This window comes from Canis lupus, unplaced genomic scaffold, assembly GCF_011100685.1.
Source record: "Canis lupus familiaris isolate Mischka breed German Shepherd unplaced genomic scaffold, alternate assembly UU_Cfam_GSD_1.0 chrUn_S117H277, whole genome shotgun sequence".
NCBI classification, from domain to species: domain Eukaryota; kingdom Metazoa; phylum Chordata; class Mammalia; order Carnivora; family Canidae; genus Canis; species Canis lupus.
This window is the reverse complement of record NW_023330004.1, coordinates 14,060-21,667: the sequence shown is the minus strand read 5'-3', so window position 1 is coordinate 21,667 and position 7,608 is coordinate 14,060. Positions and strand designations below refer to the sequence as shown.

The 7,608-nt window shown below is 38.1% G+C and overlaps 1 pseudogene; it reads left to right on the top strand.

Moving 5' to 3' along the window:
* Positions 1 to 2,319: 2,319 nt before the first annotated feature.
* Positions 2,320 to 2,432, top strand: LOC119878196 (annotated as a pseudogene).
* Positions 2,433 to 7,608: the final 5,176 nt, after the last annotated feature.

Here is a 7,608-nt window from a genome sequence, read left to right as displayed (position 1 = left end):
CAGAGTGAAGTTAAAAGGCTGGTGATCTCTTTTAAATATGTCTAGAGCACCTCTTCTCCTTTATTACTCTTAAAGATTTCCCATGAATTTATTTTCCCAAATCCCTCAAAAATAAACACACGATATTAAAAAAAATATTTATTGAATGTTTCTTTAAGGTTTTCATATTAGATGACACATTTTGCAAGTACCAGAAACCCTCCTTAATCTGACTTAAGCAGAAAGAAAGCACAGGGGGTAGCTATGGCTTCAGGCTCGCTGGGTTAAGGAGCTCAAATATAACCTTCAAGGCTCTGCCACAATTCCACGTTGTATTTGGGTTTCTTTGGAAGTCAGACTCTCTCTCTCCACTGACAGATATGTTGGGTGTTGGCAGCAGCATTCTCCTCTGTGTAAAATCCCCAGTAGAAAAAGACAGTTTATCCTTTTTCTAGATTTCCCATGAGTTGATAAATGGTGAAGCTGGGGTATTGGGTTCCAAGGAGCTTTATATGATTCTCACTAAAAGAATTTTAAACAGTTTTGTAAAAGCAGTTTTGCATTTTAGCTCAGCTAGAAAGCCCCAGGGAGATTTGTTGGTCCTGCTTGGGTCATGTGGCTTGTGCTAACCTCACACTTTGGCCAGGGAGGTGGCACACTCGATTGGCTAGGGCTGGACCGTGTACTCATTTCTCTCCTGTTTAGCAGGAGAAATTCCACAAAGGAAAAGCAGAGCATGAAGTAGAAACCATAAGGAGGATGAAAAAGCAGGCGGGGATCCAGCTGCTATAATATTCGAACTATTTGTACTCAAAGGGTTTTCATGGTTAAACACATGCAAAATACAACCATCTTGTTCAGGAGACAGTGGGAGTCACTCCTGCAGTTGCAGAATAGGACGTGCTTTTAAGAAGCAACTACCCCTAGTCAGATGTCATCATCTCGTAACAAGAATTAGGTTTCTTTTGTTCTCAGTAAATTCCTATCTTATGAGGGGATTAAGCCCAACCAAGCCTATTGATCCCACACACTCCTCATTTTGGGATCAGCCCTTCCTGTGGCATGAACGCATTTGAAGAAACTTCAGGACCATTTTAAAGTTTCTCCTAAGTGGAACTTACAGTCCTTGGCAGATATGCCTGCCTATCCCTGCTGTCTGTTACTTTGATGAAAGGCAGGGAAGCTCAGGCACCGACATGGGCTGTAAAGAGTGTGGGGTGAAGGGAGGAAGGAGTTCAGCCTTCATAAATTGATAGCAGCTGAGCCAGAGCCACTCTTCTGAGAGTTATTGGCGCCCTTTCTGGCCCTAACAAGATACTTGAGGGTGTTTTAGCAGCTGGACACCCGTACCTTTCCATCCTCTTGATAATGGCCAGTGGCTTACGTCCATTTTTGTAGTGACTAAGTCATACTTTGGAGTTTGGCCCTTGTGATCCATCTCCTGATAAAGATGAAAGGAGGCCTTAATAGTAGCTCAGGCAAACTGCATTTCATTCCATGCCAAATGCCAGCCTCTGCCATCTGTTCCGAGGCCCAAGAACAACAGGTATGTTTGTGAGGGACACTGAAAGCCCACAAGAAGGTGGTGCCTGCGTGGCTCAGTCAGTAAGTGTCTGACTCTTGATCTCAGCTAATGAAGCCCACAAGAAAGTACATGTCCATGTGTGTGGCAACCCTCCTCTTTCCTTGCTTATGTCCTAGAGGCTAGTAAGGACCTTTAAAAGGACCTGTACCTTTTAAGTCTATCTTGTCTGTGTTCTAGATATCAGATAAAGTTGAGTAGAAAACAAAACAACAAACAACAAAAAAACAAATGTTAAGATGAGACAAAATCCAAAGCAGATCAGCTTTTCTTACCTCTTAAGATCTATATTGTTTTTTTTTTCTAGTTGCATAAATAATGACGGTGTTATTTAGTAACCTACCACCTTTCCCAGTTCTTGCAAACCATGGTGCCTGGCAAAGCTGCTTGGAGGGATCCTCGGCAATGGCCTGGTTTAACCACGTTGGGGGCTGAGCTAGCAAAGGCCTTTCCGAGGTTCCAGCGGACTACTCTGCAGTCTCCTCATAACCTCTCATAAGCCTGCTGAACTAACCTTCCATTCCTAAATACAATAAAATCAGAATTGTGATAAAATAATAACAGTGAGTGATGGAGCAGAGTTTGAATTTAATTATTAATGAAACAAATGACCCAAGAGAGTAAGAACATAAAGTTATACATTTAATTTAATCCTTGTTAAATTCAGTGTTTGAGGCAAAATTTAACCATAACCTATTCTCACAATGACAAGGCTGTCTAGCACCAGAACATCCAAACTCCTTTGAGAGAGTTATTTTCATAGTGGGGGTTTGCTCTCTGGCATACTTGTTAGGTTTTCAAGGGAGCCTGACTCTGCCACATATACTAGATAGAAGCTGCAAGACTTGATGGGAGATTGGCTCCCACATGTAGAAAGAATAAGGGGAAAAAATGTGTATTTCCATCTCATTATAAAAGCATATTAACTATGCAAAAAGTTTTTAATATGAAAAAGAGAGAAAATAATCACTTGAATTCCCACCAATCAGCAATATTAACATCTTAATGTGTACATATCCAATATTCTTGCTGTTCACATAAGTCTTATATGGTTACATGGTTCATCACCATGCTCATTTCTGCTTTTACATTAGTATTTAATATTTAAAGGAACTTTATAGAGTTTATTATATTATGAAACTGAGTCAAACTAAACAGTTCTTCCAGTTAAAGGAATCAGGGCTGAGTTCTACTTTGCTTATTAAAAGTGAGTTTTAAGACTTGGCATTGACATCTCAGTGCAGAGGAAAGATGTCATATGTCTTGTTTTCAAATCAAAGAAATAAGAAATTACAAAATAAATTTAATTTTTCTTTTGGTATTTTTCTATATCAAATTTAAAATATAATGTTCAATTAAAAGTAATAGTATAATGACCTAATATATAATATAGTAGCCCAAATTATCATAGGATTAATGATCCTTTTCACAATTGTTGAGTTTTTAGTACTGCTACAAGTTTTTCACATTGGCAAATAACATGCTGTCAAAATATCTGCACATATGACTTGTTTCCTTCTTCTGGAATTAAAGTTTTTCAGAAGTAGCACTTGCTTGGTCATAGAATATAATCATATTTGTATGTATATACTTCAGAAATTAAATACTACACCAAAAAATTTGTTTCTCTGACATGAACTCTATACTATGAATGCAATAGGTTTATCATTGAGTTTCAAGCCAAAGTCACCAAGTTTTCAGCTAGGCTTCCTTGGTTTAAGAAAAAGAGCAAATTACTCATACTCTTTCTAAATCGAGGATAATACTCCTTGTAGTAGTAGTAATTCTACAACAACCAGCCACCCTCTGTGATATTCTTCTAATTTGCAAACTGTTTCATTCCTTGAAGCCAATAAGTGTTATACCAATTGCAAATGAAATTAGATGTCTGGTATCTTAAGATGGGCTTAAATTTAGTTGAAGGATTAAAAGAATGAGACATGGCCTCTATTTGGTTCTCTATGGAAAAGCAGCATTTCTGGCTCCAGATTCCCTGTAATCTTAATATTCTATTAAGATTTACTGTTGTTACGTGCGAAGATTTAACAAATGAGAATTGGAATTCTCTATTAATTTATTTCTACTTGTATTTGTTTTCAAGGTTGCAAGTAACAACATAAAGATGGAGTGCACTGAGTCCTTCCTTCAGATGAATTAGGAAACTCCAAGGAGTATGTTTGAGGATCTTAACCAAGATACAATATGTACTTTGGGTATGATAACAGTTGTTGGTTCCTTTGTTTGTGTTATCACACATGGTTTCCCTGACATGTGGAACAGTAAACAGTTATCCACACCACTGGACAGGAATTTACCTTAATGACTTGTTTTCCCTCCACGGAGTAGAGAAATAGCATAGTTCACAAATGAGTCAATTTCTCTAGACCAATGATTGTCAAACTTTTCTGAATGGGACCCAGAGTACAAAATAATATTTACATCACAATCCAGTATATATGTAATCTATTGTGCTTGTCTATGTGTGTTTATGTAGGTATGTGTATGTATGTGATGTGTGTGTATATATACACACCCCTCATATATCACAAAGCATTTGCCTTAGATTCAATGCACACTGATATTTTTCTATTTTTAGATTTTCTATAATATTCATTACCATCCAATACCAATGCCTATTTCCTGCAAATAAAGCCTTTGGCAGGAGTAGCAGTCACTTACCAGAGTGTCTTTTTGTGTGTGTGTGTTTTGTTACTCTTTCTTACATATATGTAAAACCAGTGGATCATTGTGTTACTTGTGTTGATACTTTGTTATAACAGGGAATATTTTCTCTGTGTTTTATTTTTCTGTCAAACCAATGGTCTAAAGTCACAGAAATCAGTTACGGTTACTTACATGATGTTCCTTTCACTGAAAAGAACAGACAGGAGATCTGAATTATATAATATTTTGAAGCCTCTTTCAATGCTGGAATTAAGATTATCTACTGTACTGATCAACCTCTTGTTTGTAACAGGTGGATTACTCCCAATCCTTTAAATCTTTACAAATATAAACATATTGTTACAATAACTTTAACTGGTCTTTACAGATTCATTTTATCAGCCCTCATTTTTTCTGTATTTTTTTTAAGATTTTATTTATTGATTTACTAATGAGAGGTAGAGACACATGCAAAGGGAGAAGCAGGCTCCCCATAGGGAGCCTGATGTGGGACTCGATCCCAGGATCCCGGGATCACGCCCTGAGCCAAAGGCAGATGCTCAATCACTGAGCCACCCAGGAGTCCCTTTTCTGTATTTCTAACTAGTTTGTACTCAATGATAATTAGGAAGTTTTTGATCACACACACTACACAGAAAGCAAAAACAACAAAGCTCAAATGGCGGTTCTTCCACCTGATAGCTATTATGACTTGATTGAATTATGGAAGTCTTTATTTCAAACTATTGAAAGCCTTTATTTCCTCTTTGTAAGATGATATGCAGATATGTGATATCTGACCGTAGCATAGAATAAGGCTCAAATCTTTAGTATGGCCTCCAAGGCATTCCCTGAACCAGCTTCTCTGTGCCTGTCTGTTCTCATTGCCCATCACTCAGCTTTTTGCTGTTCAGTGCCGTGACCTCCTCTCCTCAGAGTTACCAGGACCCTTCCTGCCGCATTCCAGATGCTCAGAGTGAACTTCCACAACCCTTCCCTCCAACCAGCCTGCCCTTCCTGCCCCTCCTTCAGAGTGCCTTGAGGTCCTACTCAAGGAAGACTTCTCTCATCCTTCCCTCTGAGATGCTCTCAAGGCTCCCCTACTTGTCCTTCAAAGCACTATTGTAATTATACTATCACATGCAGAATCACTCATTTTGTGGCAGTCTCTCCAGCTACATAGAAGCTCCATGAAGGCAGGCCTTGCCACTGTGACTTATTTACACACACACCCCTGAGAATCAGCACATGTCTAGCATGTGATGAACACACAAAAAATATTGGGTACAAAGATAAATTCCTATTACATCAAGAATGAATTCACAGGCAACCAATATATCATTTGAGGAGTAGTAGCTTAAACTCACTGGTTTTTTTATTTGTTTGTTTGTTTGTTTTAAGTTCAAAGCAGGCAGTCCAAAGTTTGTACATAGAGTTGTCAGATTTAGGGAAAAAACAAAACAAAACACAATTAGAAGACACAGTTAAATTTGAACTTCAGATACTCTGTAGTTACTTATAAATAACTTTAGCATAAATAAGTCTCAATACTACATATGTAAGGCTGTTGTTTTTCTGAAATTCAGATTTGTCCTGTATTTTATCTGGCACCTCTGCTTTTGCAGCAATTCAAAAATCATAAAAAGGAGACGCCTGAGTGGCTCAGTCTAACCTTTGGTTCAGGTTGTGATCCAGGATCCTGGGATGGAACTCTGTGAGTCTGGCTCCCTGCTCAGTGGGGAGTCTGCTTCTCCCTCCATCCCCCTCCCCATTCATTCTCTCTCTCTCTCCCTCCTTCCCCCCTCAAATAAATAAAATCTTTTAGAGATATCATTAAAAGCCAGGATTTTCCATCCTTGACTTGTGGACTTATCACCAGGAGATCACAGGAAAGCATTTGAGATTCCTGACATAGCATCATCTATCAAGGCATAGGGAGACACAGCCACATGCCTCCCAAAGTCACCCAATGGTGTCCCCAGCAACCTTCTTCAGATGTTTCTGGAGTCAGAACTGGCTCACATGGCCACTTCCGACTGCAAGGGAGGTGACACAGAGGATATCATGACAGATTTTAACCAATTATGATTCATTGTCTGGGCATGTTGCCACGGGAACAAAATCAAGCCTCTTTTAAGGAGGAGGGAACAAGTGAGCAACCCAAAGTGCCTACTTCAAACTCTACTCTGCCTACCTTACCTGGCCATGATTTTATCAAGCTTGGATTGCTCCAATTCCAAATTACTATTCTCAAAACAGGATTTTTGTTTTTTAGAAGAGAAGTCTAGATATAATTTTTTAAACATCATTTCCAAGAATTTCTGAAATATTCTTTTCTGCCCCCACTGCCCAGCAGAGAGAGATGTCCCTGCTGATTGAAGATCATTACACTTGACTTTTCTCCCCATTTCAGCATGTGAAAATAGGTCAGAAAAAGACTCTTTACCTTGAAAGGGAGACAAAAAAGCTTAACAGACATTAAAAATAGAAATAGTCAAAACATTTTGAGAGGAAAGAATTATCTTTTTGCTTACTACTATCAGTGAGAAATAAATTGGAAATTTGAAATGAAGACTCCCAGTGCCTCATTTCTAGCTATGCATTTTCACACTGCATCTCCTCTTACCCACACAGTTGATGGGACATTGTATCTATTTTAAAAGGCATATGCTCTTTATATATTGAAAGAAGCAAACCTGTTGTTGTTGTTGTTGTTTCAATTTGTGAGGCACAGAAAAAGTTATTACCACAAGAAGCAAGTGCACTCATCCTACCTCACCAACAGAGTCACAGAAATGCAACTTCACATAATAAAGTACAACACAGACTTGGGGAGAATGGTCCCTTGGGCTATATTGGCTGTAATACTGAGGTAACCAATTGACCTTGTTCAGCGAAAATACCTCTAACACAATGAAAAAATCAACTAGTCATAACATCCAATTCATATATACAATTCAAATAAAAATGTATATTATTTGCTTCGATGTATAGCAAATTTAATACATTAATGTTTACAAAATAAAAACTATTCTACTGAAGTTTTTCTTGTGCTTTCCCTTTATCATTGAGCTTGAAGGATCAGGAAAGTGCGATACTTTAAGGAAACTTATTTATGGATTTAAAGATTTAAAGATGCAGTTTGTGGGGCCATGAAAGATAAATACTAACTGGAAGATTACCACATCTTTAAAAATTATTGCTTATTAGAGCAAACCTGTTGAAGTCTTCACTCTCTGTGCATAAGTAACCCCAATCCTTTTAGGTGAATTTGTTGTAGGAAGGTTTCATCGTACTTAATCAAACAGGAGGGAATTAAAAAGGACCTATGCACAGACTGTCACAGTAGAGGGTGAGATTCAAACCCAGGTTAACCTTTTCAG